General features: G+C 33.5%; 1 pseudogene; it reads right to left on the bottom strand.

Moving 5' to 3' along the window:
- The window catches only part of LOC143390064 (cilia- and flagella-associated protein 107-like), a 62,967-nt pseudogene extending 59,414 nt beyond the window's left edge, over positions 1-3,553 (bottom strand).
- Positions 3,554-15,506: the final 11,953 nt, after the last annotated feature.

Below are 15,506 nucleotides of genomic sequence, written 5' to 3'. Positions count from 1 at the left end.
TTAAATATTGAAATACATAAAATTTTAAAAGTGTTTTCTTTTAATTATCCTTGTATTTTAGCTAGAGTATTGTATTAATTTTTTAAAATGTGTTTATGTAGGTTAACTATGAAATATATCTAAAGAAAGTAAAGAAAGCTGTACAAAGTATTTTTTCTTAATGAACTTTGGTCATCCAATGATCTCTTTCTCCATCACAATTTCTTCACTCACTGGTTCCTATGCTTAACCTCATCATCACCAATAACTATAGCTCCTCTATAATCTCAGTTTCAAGCATACTCTTCTCTGCTCATGTCTCTCTATTCTGACAGTTCACTGCTCTGAGATTTCCTTTGCATCAGCAATTTATTAAGACTTCCAACCCATTGACTTTGCCCCTTCCTCACTAAGTCTGGCTCTCCTGTATTCTTCATCATCCCTCTTCTCCTACCACCATCCTAATGTCCTCCTGTCTCCCAGGCTTGTCCTCAGCCTAGGGCTTGGCATTAGCTATTCCCCTTGCCAGAAAGACTCTGACCTCATACTCAATGGCTCACTTCTGCTCATTCCTATTTCAGCTTAAATATTACCTATTTTAAAAATGTTCTCTCCTGACCCCTTCTAACATAGCCATTCAGTCTATCTTGAATGACCCTCACACTCTTCATTTTAATTCCATGTAAGTATTTAGTACCAATAAGATTTTTTTCTTTGCTGATTTATGCTCCAATCATTTCAGTATAAGCTCCATAAAAGCAGAGGCTTGTCTGCCTTGTTCATTGAGAAACTGTACCTGACACCAGACTGGTTACTCAATGGCTATCTGAAAAGGTAGAATGTAAATGTGATATGTATAAACAATGGAGTTTTATTCAGCCTTTATGAATGAAATTATGTCATTTGCAGAAAAATGGATGGAACTTGAAAACATTATGTTAAGTGACACAAGCCAAACTCAGAAAACAAAGGTTTCTCTGTTTTCTATCTTATGTGGAAAGAGGAGAAGAAAATGAGGGGATCTCATAAAAATAGAAGAATTGAGGGAGATCAGTATAGGAGTGAACTAGGGGAAAGGAGGAAGGAGAATGATATTGACTGAAATATATTGAAAAATACTGGGGAATTATATTGGCCAAATTATGTTGTTATGTTGTCTGCATGTATGAGTATGTAACAATGAATCTCACCATTATGTGTAATTCTAAAGCACCAATAAAAATATTGAAAAAAAAGGTTTAATGGGCATGGAGTTGTAGCTCAATTGTAGGCAAGCACTCTATGCTTGCCTAGCATGTGTGAGGCACTGGGTTTGATTCTCAGCACCGTATATAAATAAATAACAATAAAGACCCATCAACCAATCTCTCTCTCTCTCTCTCTCTCTCTCTCTCTCTCTCTCTCTGTATATATATATATATATATATATATATATATATATATATACACACACACACATAGAGAGAAATAAAAGGGTTGGTGGGGGGGTTGGGGTTGTAGCTTAGTGATGGAGCGCTCAATTAGCACGTTCTCAGCATCACATATAAACAAATAAATAAAATAAAGACCAATCAAAAACTAAAAAAAGTATTTTAAAAAAGGGCTGGCAGGGTGTCATTCATTGGTGGATGCTTGCCCAGCATATGAAAGACCTTGGGTTCAATTCCCAGTACTGAAAAAACAAAGAAAAAAATAAAACAATAATCACGACAACACAAAGCTGGATACCAAATTAAATATGCAACATGATTTCATTTTCTCATTTTTGTTTATATGAATATATATCCCATTGAAAATCTGAAGAATTTTTTTTATTGTTGCTGATCTATGGCTTCTGATTCTTCCGTGATGAATATGTGTTATCTATGTATTGAAAAAGCCATAAAATCATTATTTTAAAAACAAATGCTGAATATTATTGATCTTGGAATAAAACCATGCAGTCACGTTTTAAAATATTCATTATTCCCAAATAGATTTTATATAATATTTGGGATTTTAAAGGAGTTATAAAATTAATTAACTTTTCAAAGCACTCACAGATTCATGCGAGTATAAGTGTGCACACGGACAAATCTGTCACATTTTTTTGCCTTTATTCCACCCCCCACTTATCATTTCAGGCCAATTTGTATGATTTCCCTGGCCTTCTCAGCATTTGTGACATTTCCAATTCCATCTTCAGATTTAATTAACGTGCTGTGTATTCACTCTTCCAAAGCACTGATAACTGGAGATATAAACTGGATGTAGTGCTCACTACTGCTCCACCTTGATACCTCCCACAACTGGACAGCTCCTTCTGCTTTACCTAGTTTTTAAGCCAGGCTGATTGAAACTGATTTTGCAAGTAAAATTTATTCAGACATTTCATCAAATGATTTATGAAGTCCATGCAGTCATGTGGTGTCCTATTAATCATAGACACTACAATAATCTATTTGTGTTCAGCCGTCCTCATAAATCGGAATAAAAAAAATTCCACAAGTACATCTTCAGCTTTTGCAACAAGGCACATGGTATTATTCAGGGCACCATCCACATAATGCTATGTTAGCAGACTTGCAGATTCCTGAGCTTGGTCAATCAAGTAAAAATATGTTTTCGTTTACTAATGCATGCCAAAGCTAAAGAAATTACTCCCTGTTCATACACTGAGTGAGTGAATTTCTTTGGGGCTCAGTTCTCAATTTTTTTAATGAAAACTGATGTAAATAAACAGAACAAATGAGGTACAACAATAAGAACAGTATGACGATTTTGTTAGCAAACCGTCCAGAATTACACCTTCAAATATTGAGCACTTTAATGCCTTCACCATTTGGAGATCTTCTTTCCATTATATTATAAAACAATTTTGTAAATTCTCTTTTGAGGCTGATCTACGTTTCACATAATGAAAGCTTGTCTTCAGACATGGCAAGTCCACTTTATTTGTGAATATGTTTCATGTCTTAAAAACAGTTCAAAATTATTGCAACCTGTGCCAATGTAGAACATATGTGTGTGAACATTTTTTCCAGAATTATATTTATATATGATATTTTTGTGTACAGTGATAGAATATAAAGTTAAGTATAAATATAAATAAAATGAGATTCTACCATCATTATTATCATACTATTCCTTTTTTAAAAAAATCAAAAATGTATCATAAATATGTTTCCAGATACAATAAAAATTTGTGGTATCTGAGCTGGTGTTGAGGCACATGCCTATTATCCCAGTGGCTCAGGAGGCCAAAGAAGGAGGATCCTGAGTCCAAAGCCAGCCTCAGTAAAGGTGAGGCACTAAGTAACTTAGTGATATTCTGTATCTAATTAAAATACAAAAAAACAAACAAAAAAAATAGGGCTAGGGATGTGTCTCAGTGGTCAAGTGCCCCTGAGTTCAATCCCCGGAACCATCCGCCCCACAAAATTATGATACCTGGATCAGGAATATATCCAGCTAAAACTTCATATATGTTGCCAAACTGCTTTCCAGAAAAAAAGGAACTGTGTTGTAGTACTATCAATAATTCATGAAGTCCTTGTTGCCTCCAGCCTTGCCAGTCCTGGATATTGCCAATCATTAACGTTTTTGTCAATCTAATAGATGAAAATTGTTTACTTGTTATAATTTGCATGTCTTTGACTATATTTGCTTAAACTATTTTTGTATGTTTATTTGTCATTTCTTTTTCTTCTTTTGGGAATTAACTGATTTTGTATATTTCCGTGAGGGACAATATTCATCAATTTTGTTGATGGAAGGAACTATTTTTTTGCTAAGCTAATGGTGTTTTAAAATCAAAACCAGGCTAGGAACCTAACAAGTCTAATTTTCAAGTAGATTTATAATTGGATCAAAGGCCAGTTCCAAAAATATTTTGGGGAAATGTCAACATTCTTAGGAAATGAGTATATATATTGTCTCAAGGTAACAACATTATTACTTTGAATAACAACACTATCTATAATTTTCTATTTGTTTAAATAAAACATTATAATTCTTTAGGTTTGATGGAAAGCTTGTGCTCTGAAATCAGATACCCAAATCCTGACTCTTAGATTGATAACCTATAACAATATACATAATCAATCTTCCATTTTCCCCTTGCCAATATAAGGCCAATAGTCATTTAAACAGTTATAACACTTTAGTAACTTTGGGTAATGAGCTTGATTTGTTGTATGAACTTTAGTTTGAGCTTGAAAAAGCTGTTGAAGCAAAACAAATATAGCCTGTAAGGTGATTAAGAAATATTAATCTGTTAATTATAAGGAATATGGGTCTGATGACCTTAGCTTCCCATATCAAAATGTTACAATATTCCTAAAGTTCACATGATAAGTAGAAAGAGGTGCTTATTTATAGTCCACAATAAATCTGCAGATCTTGATGCAATGGAAAGAGTAGAGAAGGTGTCAAAGGGGAAATCACATAGTAGTACTACAAAGGAGACTTAGAAAGAAAGAAAAAGACTCTGAAAGACTTGTAAAAAAAAGAAAAATAAGAATTTGAAGAATCTCATTTTTCTTTAAGTACACAGATCTTGGTTACTCCCAATATCCATGGTCAGAGATGTGTAAGAGTGTGGAGGCTCGGAATATAAAACTTACAGGGCAGCATAATAAAGATGATAGTTTTCCCACTTGAGTAAGTGGAAAGTTTTGATATTACTTATTCTAATTTCCCCTAATCAGTACTAATAAACTTCTGGATCTCATTGTAATTTGATAACAGCATACATATGCGTGCTTCTCAACATACTAGATCATTAAATTAGTGAATTACGGACCTTTATCAGTCTAATAGAAAAAGGGATATAATTACTTTTTTTTTTTATTTTTGGCAGTGCCGGAGTTCAAACTGTGATCGTAGCAGATACTAGGCATGCATACACTACTGAGTTCCACCTCCTCACCTTTTCTTTTTTTAAAATGTTTTCTTTTTTAGTTGTAGTTGGACACAGTATCTTTATTTTATTTATTATTTTTATGTGGTGCTGAAGTTCAAATCCAGTGCCTCACATATGCAAAGTGAGTGTTCTATTGCTGAGCCACAACTGCAGCCCACTGATTATACTTTTAATTGACATTTCTCTTACATTTGAGGTTGAAAATATTTTTTAATAAATTTGAGCTTTTTGTATATCTTTCTATTAACTGCCTTCTTGTGTAGTTTTCTTTTGAGTTCTGGATCTTTTTCTTACTGATTTGAAGGTACTCTGTGAAAGTTAAGAAAAAGCAAATTTGTGAACTGTGATATTCTGACTTTTTTTGTTTTGATCTTTGTCAGAAATTGTCTTATTTTTGTATAATGGTTCTTCAGCAACTTTTTAATTGCTGTATAAAAATTTTTAATGAGGTCAAATGTATTTTATAGCTTTGGATTTTGTCTTATTCTCAGAAAGGCATTGCAAATTTTGAAATAATAAAACCTCCCTTTTGTACTAATATTTTTAGTGTTAATTAGATTTTTAATTTTTTTATAATTTAAAAATTTTTATTTTTATAGTGCTGGGGATTAAACCTAGGCCCTTGCATATTCTGATAAGCATGCTTGGCTGTTGAATTACACCATCACTCCTGACCCCAATTTTAAAACTCCATCTGGCTTTTGTTTTAATCCTCATTTTCTCCAATGATGTAAAGTGCTACCTTGAGCTTATATTAAATTTCTACATTGATTTGGATTTTTGTATTGTCCAGATGTCTTTGGTTTTCTTTTTTTGCCTTTCACTTACTTTTCTCCTACATATAACAAAGCCTAAAACAGATTTGAGAGGTTGGGAAGTTTTGTTATTTGTAGGGAAGGGCTAGGATAAAATCACTCAAGACAAAGAATTCCTTGTAAAATTTCAATATATGGTTCAACTGAGACTTTTAATTTGGAAGGATATCATAATAGTTCATGTGATTTTGCTCCCCCTATCCCTTTACTCTTTATGAAATAAAGAAACCATCTCAAAAGTTTAAGAGGAAAACCCTGAGCAAACTACTGCACACCTTGCACTTGCTTGCATTGGCTGTTTAAGATGATCAGCTCTTAGAGGATCTGGACTATGAGTTGTAACATCCAGTCTGAATTAAACTGCATATAGGTGTCTTTTTTTTAATCTTTTGTCTCCTTGCAGTCTGTGCTTTTCCTTATTTTTATATACTTTGTGACAGATATGGAAAAAAATATATATAATTATCCTATTTTCCAAAGATTCTTTGTTAAACTGAATTTTTAAAAATAAGTATTTGGTCTAAATTGAGTTTTGTCTTCTTGTTCCCTACAAAGGCCCAGATCACTTTTCTTCAGGGGGAAAGAAAAGGTCAAGAAAATTTGAAAGATCTGGTGAGGAGGACCAAAATGTTGGAATATTGTCTTCATCCACTTCAGTGGATGGTCTTTGATTTTGTGTGTGTGTGTGTGTGTGTGTGTGTGTGTGTGTTTGTGTGTGTGTGTGTGTGAGTGTGTGTGTGTGTGTATGTGTGTTTATGCAAAATCTAAGGCAGTTCATTGCTTTAGGTAATTAAGTATTTGGTAGTTGATATTGAAATTCTTTATTGTCAGTTTTTTCTTTGATTTGTAAATCACTTATTTTTTTAAGTTGGTAAATGGACTATTTGTTAAGCTGTCATAAAATAGCACTTAGATAGTATTATGAATATTGAGACATAAATATTTTTATTAGAACTTGTGTTCATCTTCATATAGGATCATTATATAGTACCAGACCTTTTTATCTCTTAGTAAAAGAAAATAGTTGGTTTTTATTTTTCATACTTTGAGAGCTTGGTTGAAAGTTGGAGAGATAAAAAGTAAAACATTTTTTTGAAGTATGTAATCTGGGAATTTTTGACATCTTAAGCTTTCTAAATTATAGGTTTAACCAAAGAAAGAATATTAGCATTAATAATGGTAATTTTTTAATAACTACTGCATTCTAGGCCCTAAAGACTTATAATTAAGTAATTTGTATAAGAAGCAGAGTTATAGTAGAGCTGAGTTAGGTCCCTTGGGATTGGTTCTAAAAGCTGTATTGTTTACCAGTATATTATACTGTCTTGCAAGGTAGGAGAACTGAAATATACAAATACTGAAGTAACCAGGGTAGGTGCATGGGAGTGTATTCAGACTTGTGAATCACTAAAGTGTATGAAGTGTGATAGTTTCTATGGTAGATGTATGTCTAGGCTATACAAGGGGTCACAAAGAAGGGACTGGATATTATCTTGAAGTAGTAAGGAGGGCATAATAAGAGGAGCTGAGGTTTCAATAGCAACATAGATAATAAGAAGGTGCTTGCAAGTTAGGTAAGGTGCAGGAAGTAGAACATGTTTGACCTGGAACAAAGCCTTTTGGTGTATTCAGAAAATTGTAGTCATTGCGTGTAAAGAGTAGGGTGTTAGTTGTGATTTCATCACTGATAACATGGTAGGGGAGGTCCAAGTCAGATCATGGAGTTTAGAATACCGAAGAAGAGCTACCTAAGGAGTTCAGAATTTTACCTTACATGTGATAAGAAACATGGAAAATTTTCAGGTACTTTTTATTCCAAAATGATCTTCAACTAACAGCACATTTAAGTATAATAAATTAAGGAATAAAAAAACATTTCTTCAAGATCTGGAGCTCTAGAATATTTCCAGTGTTTTCCATTCTAAAATTGTTTTCCTAATGCTTAAATGGCAAGAATTAAAAAGAAAATGTTTTTGATTGACGAAAATTTGAGACCCAACAATAGAAAGACTAGTACCTTTTATGTACATCTCCAAGATTTAACAGATAATGTTTGTCATTCTTGTTTTAGTGTGGTCTATATAAGAGTGCATTTCAGACATCTTGTCATTTTGCCTATAAATACCTAAGAGCTAAGGCATGCGATGTTGTGTTGCTGTGTAGATTTTCTATGTAGTCCCATTTTAATATAAAAATTATTTGAGGGCTGAGGATGTGGCTCAAGTGGTAGTGCGCTCGCCTGGCATGCATGTGGCCCGGGTTCAATCCTCAGCACCACATACAAACAAAGATGTCATGTCTGCGGAAAACTAAAATAAATAAATAAATAAATAAATATTTTTTAAAAATTCTCTCTCTTAAAAAATTGTTTGAAAACGGAATCTTTATCATTATAGCAATAAATTTATTAAAGTATTCTTTAAAGTGTAATAAAAGTTACAAAATAAGCAAATTTATAGTTAGTTTTTCAAGAATACAAAGTATATAATCCAAGATTTATTCAGAAACATTAATTCTGAGGAACTTCAAATACTATATAAAATACAGTTCTGAAACATTTTTCCAGTGTTGTTTTTCTCCATTCACTGCCACTTTTCTTTTATCTGAATTAATGTAGAATTTACCTGTCTTCCTTGCCTCTAATATTTACATTTCCTAGTCCATTTTCCTTATCCACAGGACTCACTTTCTGAAACACAAATGGAATAGTTATGTTATAGCCCTACTTAAAAATATCTAGCTGATTTCAAGGTTATTTTGCAACTAGGTCCTTTCTCTAGTCCCTTCACAGAACTCCATTCCTTTTAATACTAAATACACTGCAAAACTGCTGTTGGACCCACTGTCTATTTTTCTAATTCACTTTTATGGCACTGCTTTTGACAGAAATACCCCCCTCTATTAATTCATTTGTCTGACTAGAAAATTCTTACTTTTCTTTTGAGGCTTAGGTGAAATCATTACCTTCTTTATGATAGCTTTATTTGACATGACCTTTTATAGAATCAGATAATCCCTTATCTATATTCCTGTAACACTTGATATAACCCTTGTAAGTTCTTATCATAGTGTGCTGTAGTTATTTACATTCCTGTTCCTTAGGCACCTTCTTAATTCCATCCTTACCTGACTGCAAGCAACAGGTTATTCCCAGCACTCAGCACACTGCCTTGCACGTTGTAGGAACTCAGTAATAGTTAATTGAAATTAGTCACTATTTTAGCATCAACATTTAAGATGTTATTGGGTATACTATGTTTTATTTCCAGCACATTATTATAACAGACTTTAACAACAAAACTAGAATGAAACTTCTTTAGTTTATTATAGTTATCAAACAATGTTTTTTCAATGAGTGCAAATTGGGGGGAACCTGACTCTTTTGTCAAATATGAGTTGTTAGACATGAAATCTGCTTATTTATCCTGTAGTCAGAGTATAGTGAAGATACTTTGCTACAACAATGAGCTTGAAGTATTAAAACAATGGGAAGCAACATGAGTGAGGAAGTATATTTTAACATTGGCTTCAAAAGTATATTATTAGGCTTAAGGAGGGTTTTGTAAAAGATTACTTCATGAATTTAACAAGTCAGTAGAGAGAGCATGATTCAACAGTTCTTTACATATTTTGTTTTTGTATGTGTGGGGCTAGGCATTGAAACCAGTCTTGTGCATGCTTATATAAATTCTTATGAAATGTTGGGTGTCTTTTTGTTTGTTTTTATTGGTACCAGGGATTGAAGTGGTACCAGTGGTTGTATTGGTACCAGGGTGCTTAACCACTGAGCCACATTCCCAGCCCTTTTTATATTTTATTTAGAGACAGGGTCTCACTGAGTTGGTTAGACCTCATTAAATTGCTGGGGCTGGTATCAGTTTCACTTTATAGTGGACAATATCCATTAAATCTGTAAGTTTATACATTCTTTAACCCAATATTTTTTAAAGAATGTGTTTTTTTCAAATATATTTGCAAAAGTATGAAATCATATAATGAAAAAAGACAAAATTATGTACAATCCAAATGCCCATCTATGGGTAACTGGTTAAACAGATTATGAGAGTACAACTGGAAGAAAATTAGGACCTGAACTAAGACCTGTGAGAATAGAGAAGACTCTTTAAGAATATTGTCACCCTCTTAAGTTTTTCACATCTGGAAAATTAAAAACAAAATCTTAAAATACATGTTCCTATACAAGGAAGCTATTTCTTATGAACAAATAGCCTGTGCCCAAAACATAGTAATTGGTGTGAATATAAATCCCTTTCAAAATAAAGATTAAATCCCAGCTAACACGTCTCCATGAATGACACTATATTGTTGTCTTTATTGGATTATTTAATTGAAAAGGCAGGGGAGAGAAGGAAATGGAAGAAAAAACTGAAAGAAAAAAAAAAGAAATGAAGTAGGATAATGAAAAAATAGGATATCAAAAAAAACACTAGGTAGTTATTACAAAGGAGATGGCTCTATATACACTGAGGTGGGATAATACCCATGATAGAGTACATGAAAAAAAGCCAGACATAGAACAATGTTTAAAACCATTCAGGTGTCTTTCTAAAATAGAAAGAAAAAGGTAAACACATCATATGTCTCTACATGTAGGTATTATCTCTAGAAAAATGTACAAGTATATAGTAACTATGAATGTTTCCATAGGTAATGAGGTAACTGAGAGACAAAGAAACTGGAGTTAAACCTACCTTTACATGCATAATCCCCTTCAACCTTGTCAAGGCTGTACCATCATAGGCAGAGTGTTGTAACTGAAACCTATTACAACCAAACAATTCTCATTCATCAGATTCAGTCTCATAAGCCCACCAATTTGTAGACTGTCTTGGATGTTTCTGTCTACACTCATTAGTTTTAGAAAGAAATAAAAAGAAGCACCAAGAGATTAGTTGGATTATATCCCTAAAGGGAATAGCATTCTAACAAATGAACTAAGGTGATGGTCCAAGACCTAAGTCAACTATCACAATGAAAGCTTACGGCATACACCTAATATATAAGGTTACAAGAAAATGCAATAGCTTGCAAGGTTCCTTCAAAGTTCTCCCTTCTCATCTTCACAATAAAGTTCCTTCCAGAACAGAGACCTCTAATAAGAGAGTAAGTGGTCTCCAAACTTAGTGAGTAGTACAGAAGTGATGATTTCAGCTACTTTTTTTTAAAGGTATAATTCTTGACATATCATTGTTATATTTTGACTACTTTTTCAGAAATCTCATTTCTGGCTGCTCTAATGTCACCTCAATATTTTTAAACGTGTTCTCCCCTGAACTTTCCAGAGTTTAAATAAAAAGCAGGCACAAGGCATCATAGTGCCATTTATGTGTATGAGTACAGCTAATGATAATAACATATTTTGAAAAGAAATTTCTGGAATTACTTTCAAAAAAATTAAGTGTTAAACTTCCAGGATGGGGGCTGAGGCTGTAGCTCAGTGGTAAAGTGCTTGCCTCTCATGTGTGATGCACTGGGTTCAATCCTTAGCACCACATAAAAATAAATAAAGATAATTTGTGTTCATTTACAATTAAATAAATATTTGAAAAAAAAATTCTGGGATGCTTTATAAGTTTTTTTTTAACATAGTGTATCTAAGATTAGATCTTCCATTTCCCAACCACTAGAAAAAAGATAAACAATATTATGTAGGTATTTTACCATTTAGTCTACATGGTAAATAGGAAACTAATTTTTAATTTATTTATTTTTTTTATTTTTGTTACTGGGGATTGTGTCCAAGGACACTAAACCACTGAGCCACATCCCCAGCCCTTTTTATTTTTTATTTTTTTTAAATTTTGAGACAGAGTTTCACTAAGGTTGCTTATAGCACCTCTAAGTTGCTGAGGGTGACTTCAAACTTGCGATCCTCCTTCCTCTGCTTCCCACACCAGGATTATAAGGGTGCACCATCATGCCAGATCTATTTTTAAAAAATTATTATTTGTCAAAAGAATATATATAGGTTGACCATCCCTAATTCAAAAATATGAAATTCAAAGTGCTCAAAAATCTGAAAACTTTTGCACTCCATGTTACATTTTGGACTCTGGATTTTCCTATTAGAACAGTTGAACCAGTAAAGTCTATGAAAATATTCCATAATCAAAAATTTTGAAATTTAAAATATTTTTTGGTCCCAAGTATTCAGATAAGGGATACTCAACTTGTAAAAGGAATAGAAATCTCCCATACATAAGCAGGCTTATCTGCATGCATTGTATGTAATAAACTAAAATATTTTAAATGTACTTGACACAATTTTTAACTACCTTGTAATCTAAAATTAAAAAGCATTTGAATTAATTTATACCAAAACCCAAAGGACTTAAAATCACCATACTACAGTGACACAGCCACATCAATGTTTATAGCAGCTCAACTCACAATAGACAACCTTTGGAACCAACATCAGTGCCATTCAACTGATGAATGGATAAAGAAAATGTGGTTTATATACATAATGGAATATTACTCAGCCTTAAAGGAGAATGAAATTATGGCATTTGTGGATTAATGGATGGAGTTGGAAAATATCATGCTAAGCAAAATAAGTCAATCCCTAAAAACCAAAGGCCAAATGTTTTCTGTTATGCAGATGATGATTTATAATGAAGTTGGGATAGGGAAGGATGGAGGAACTTTGGATTGGGTAGAGGGGAGGTAGGGAAGGGGAGGGAGTATGGGAGTGGGAAGAATGGTAGAAGGAGAGGGACATTATTACCCTATGTACATGTATGATTACACGAACAGTGTGACTCTACATTGTGTACAGTCAGAGAAAAGAGAAGCTGTACTCCATTTGTGTACAATGAGTTAAAAAGCATTCTGCTGTCATATTTAACTAATTAGAGCAAATAAAAATGTTTTTTAAAAGGATTTGAATTCAAAATCAACGACATCATTGAAAAAAAACCATACTCAAAAAAAAAAAAAAAAAACACACAAAGTGCCAATTGTGTTGAATACTTTTCAGTTGTTTCTCAGTCATCTACTATGGGAGACAAAGAACATTTGCCCCTATAAAAATCCAAAATAATGTACAGAAAACTTAACTAAAGTTCTCATCTTTTAATTTGGACACAAAATCACACATAAAAAGAGAAATACTTGAAAAATCCATAATCTGGTTTACTTAATCTAAAAAATAGCATACAATGAAGTTTCAGGAATTTGCTTTACATCTTTCTTAAAATATATTTTTAGTTATACACGAACATAATACCTTTATTTATTGTATGTGGTGCTGAAGATCAAACCCATTGCCTGACATGTGCTAGACAAGCACGCTACCACTGAGCCACAATCTCTGCCCCTGCTTTACATCTTAATGCCTTCTTGTAAACTACACCTAACTTCCTCTAAAAACCTTTTAATTACTTACGCTCTTTAATCTAGGCTGCTAGTTGGGTTTTCTCTAGCACGTAAGCATTGCCTTGAGCCCTCTCTCTTAAAGACAGTTACATCATATGGTGACATCAGACTTGACCATCAAAATTACCTAGAGGACTAATTAAAACATAGATTGGGCTCCACCTTCAGAGTTTCTGATTTAGTAGATCTGGAGGGGGCAGGAAAATCTGCATTTTTAGCAAGTACCTAGATGATGTTCTAATCTGAGACCACATTTGAAGAGCCACTGACTTACATCATCTGTGACACAAGTAGAAGTCCAAAATAAAGCAAGTAGGCCACTCAAAAGCAAGGAACCAGAACCATAACTCTTTACTCCATGAAAGTATGGAGTCTTACACAAGCCCACAAGCTGAAAGACAAGTATATATACTGGTTTTTGGAATCTCTTCCAAATTTCTTATTAATGACTGTGTTTTTAGGAATCTCCTGTTAAGGAAATAAAAACTACCAACATATTTCAGTTCAATCACATTTTTGAGAATACCTATTACCCACTATAGCCCAAAGTGTTATAAAGAAGAATTTAGGAAAGACAAAATCAAGTTCCTACTCATAACACATTTCCAATCTGGTTAGAGTACATGACCAGTCCACAAGAAAAGCTAAGATAAGATAGTACAGTCTTCTAATAAATGATAATTCAAATGATACAGTCAAATATTCACATTCATTCAACTCAATATTAATCAAGCATCTACTCTGTACTAGGCACAGTTCCTGGCATTGGGATTAAAAGACTAACAATAGAAATAAAACAGTTCACAGTCCAGTAGATGTAACATGTAATATACACCATGAGTACAAATGCCATATGATGGATGTACTTATAATAGAAACAGTTACAGGCAAAAGCAGTGAATTTAAAAACAAACACAAATAAAATACAATGGGACATCTATTTAATTTTGGAGACAAATATAGAATTGTTGCTCTTTTAAAAAACTTTTGACCTGGTATTTATTCTGTAACTAGCATAGAAAAATTCCTGTACTGTTTACATTTATTTGTCTATCATTCCTTTTCAATAAAGAGTAGGAAGCTTTTAGATGACATATTACCTCTTAAATGCTATAGGAAAGAGTGGTGCATTCTTTCACAAAGTCATCGCCAAATGTCTGATAACAAATACTGGTTTTCCCATACAGAAAACCCTCAACTACCCAAACCACTAAATTAATTATATCCATATCATTGCCTTATGACAGAATATAAATAACCACCCAGCAGTAGGTTTCTACAATCTCATAAAGGTTCACTTAGGTTCCCAACCAATCAGTTCCCACAGCACATTTTACTCTCTTAAATATTAAATCTTTACAAATGTTCCTGATGTTTGCTCAAGGGGCTAGAAAGTTCATTAAAAAAATACAAAACCAGATGCATATAGTATACACATCTACACACACACAGATACAGGCACACAAAGAAGTGTGAGAAAAGAAGATATCAATCAAGGGAAGAATTCTACAAACATATTCAGTATATCAGACTATGACGCTTATGGTTATCCATGCAGAAGATACTTTGTGAAGGCAATGGAGAGGTTAAGGCCTAATTCAAAGACTAAAAATGCATGAGTTCAGCCTAATGTTTTTCATTTATATCTCAAAGTTCAAAGGCAATTACTAAAAATGTTTTTGGGGGGGTTTAGTCTGAGAAGGGGAATAGCTGGGTCAAACGGTGGTTCCATTTCCAGCTTTCCAAGGAATCTCCATACTGCCCTCCAAATTGGCTGCACCAATTTGCAGTCCCACTAACAATGTACAAGTGTACCTAAGAGCATACTACAGGGACACAGCTACATCAATGTTCATAGCAGCACAATTCACAATAGCTAGATTGTGGAACCAACCTAGATGCCCTTCAACAGATGAATGGATTAAAAAAAATGTGGCATTTATACACAATGAAGTATTACTCAGAACTAAAAAATAACAAAATCATGGCATTTGCAGGGAAATGGATGGCATTAGAGTAGATTATGCTAAGCGAAGTTAGACAATCCCTAAAAAACAAATGTTGAATGTCTTCTCTGATATAAGGGAGGTGACTCAAAACAGTGTAGGGAGGAAGAGCATGAGAAGAAGATTACCATGAAACAAGGAAAAGAAGTGGGAAGGAATGGGAGGGAGAAGGGGAATTGCATGGAAGATGGGAGGAGACCCTCATGGTTACACAAAATACATATCCGAAGGTGTGAGGGGGAAGGGAAGAAAAAAGAGAGAGAGAAACAAGTGTCACAGTAGAATGGGTAGAGAGAGGTGATGGGAGGGGAGGAGCCAGGAGGGGGTGGATAGGGAGGGCAGCAGAATACAACTGACACTAGGATTGCTGTATGTATACACATGGATGTATAACCAATGTGATCC

The sequence above is a fragment of the Callospermophilus lateralis genome, unplaced genomic scaffold (genome assembly GCF_048772815.1).
Source record: "Callospermophilus lateralis isolate mCalLat2 unplaced genomic scaffold, mCalLat2.hap1 Scaffold_147, whole genome shotgun sequence".
NCBI classification, from domain to species: Eukaryota; Metazoa; Chordata; class Mammalia; order Rodentia; family Sciuridae; genus Callospermophilus; species Callospermophilus lateralis.
The sequence above is the reverse complement of the archived record's forward strand: the minus strand, read 5'-3'. Positions and strand labels throughout refer to the sequence as shown.